Source organism: Condylura cristata, unplaced genomic scaffold (assembly GCF_000260355.1).
Source record: "Condylura cristata isolate star-nosed mole 26May11 unplaced genomic scaffold, ConCri1.0 scaffold00026, whole genome shotgun sequence".
Classification (NCBI taxonomy): domain Eukaryota; kingdom Metazoa; phylum Chordata; class Mammalia; order Eulipotyphla; family Talpidae; genus Condylura; species Condylura cristata.
Genome location: NW_004567127.1, coordinates 469,009 through 470,289, shown reverse-complemented (window position 1 = coordinate 470,289; position 1,281 = coordinate 469,009). Strand labels below are relative to the sequence as shown.

At 71.9% G+C, this 1,281-nt stretch overlaps 1 protein-coding gene across 1 annotated transcript in view; it reads left to right on the top strand.

Annotated features, from left to right (window-relative positions):
* Nucleotides 1-977: 977 nt before the first annotated feature.
* ZNF687 (zinc finger protein 687) overlaps nt 978-1,281 on the top strand; it is a 7,315-nt gene continuing 7,011 nt past the window's right edge. Inside the window, exon 1 of the mRNA XM_012729997.1 lies at nt 978-1,045. The gene's annotated coding sequence lies outside the window, so the exon portion shown is untranslated. The remainder of the gene's footprint in view (nt 1,046-1,281) is intronic.

The window sequence follows — 1,281 nt, the reverse complement described above, 5'->3', positions numbered from 1 at the left end:
GCCGCCGGAAGCCCCGTCGGAGCCGCGCGCCGCAGAGCCCCGCCCCCGGCGCCAGGGGGCGGGGCGACAAAGCGCGGGAATTTCGGCTTCCACTCCACGCCCACCCCGCGCGGGGGGCGGGGAAAAGCAGGGTTCTTAAGTGGGAAATGGACGTGGGCCTGTCTCCCCGGACCCCGGGCTCGGGTCGGGCGGCCTGGCGCGGCGCCGCTTTAAGACGCCTCGGAGAGGGCGCAGGCCACGCCGGCACTGCGAACGTCACCTCGCCCCCACTTCCGGTCCGCAGGGCCGTCCCGGGCTGGAGCTGCCGGCGGCTCCACGTTCCAAACTCCGCCCGGGCTCCAAGCGCTCCCGCGGGGGGCTCTGGGTAACTCCGTGGCCCCGGAGCCCCGCGCCAGGGGCCCGTCCGGCCCGACTGAGACGCCCTCGACAGCGGGGAAGCCGCGAGGAGAGGGGCAGCCAGATGACGTAATGTTTGGGTGACTTCCCATTCTGTGGCTTCGGTACGGCACGGCCGGCGGTGGGCTGCACTTTGAAGGAACTGCGCGAACTCGCGTACACGCCCGGGCTTCCCTCAGTCGCCGAGGTTCTCCTCACAGCCCACCAAATAAAAACTAGAGTTCTTTAAATTTGCATAAGTGAACTGCGGGCTTCCAGGGCTCCGGCCAATGGGGAGTGAGGGGGCGGAGACGCACTGCGCTGGTCACCGCCCCCAGCAGGAAAACAGGCTGTTAGATTGGCTGCTTTCTAAGCGACAGGGGCGGAGGCCAATCGCTTTGGAGCTGCCCCGATGGCTGGTTCCGAGCGGCAGTATTTAAGGCCAACCCAGTGCGGGGTGGGGAGGGGCGCAGTCCTGAGCGACGAGCGCGCGGGCCAATGGCGAGTGCGAAAGCGGGCAGCCCAGACCGGGAACGCGGAGGGAGCTGAGGGAGGGGGTGGCTGGACCGGAGAGAAGCAGGAAGTAGCGGCGGCCGCGGGGAGGGCGGCGGCGGCGGCGGCTGGAGCCGGGGAGAGACCGCCGGGCCCGGCCCGCACGGGAGCGGAACGAGTAAGCGCGCCCGGAGCAAACACCGCCCTCGGCCCCGCCCCCGGGGGGCGGGTAAGCACCCCCGCCCCTCCCCCACTTGGTCAACTGCCCCCTCGCCGCGCCGCCCCCCTGGGGCGCTGCTGGCGCGCCCCGCCGCCTCCTTCCCGGGGGCCGACGGGCGGAACTCCCAGCCTGTTGAAAGCACCTCCCCTCGCCGGGTAAACGCGGAGGCGGCCCGGTGCCCCCGTCCCGGCCCC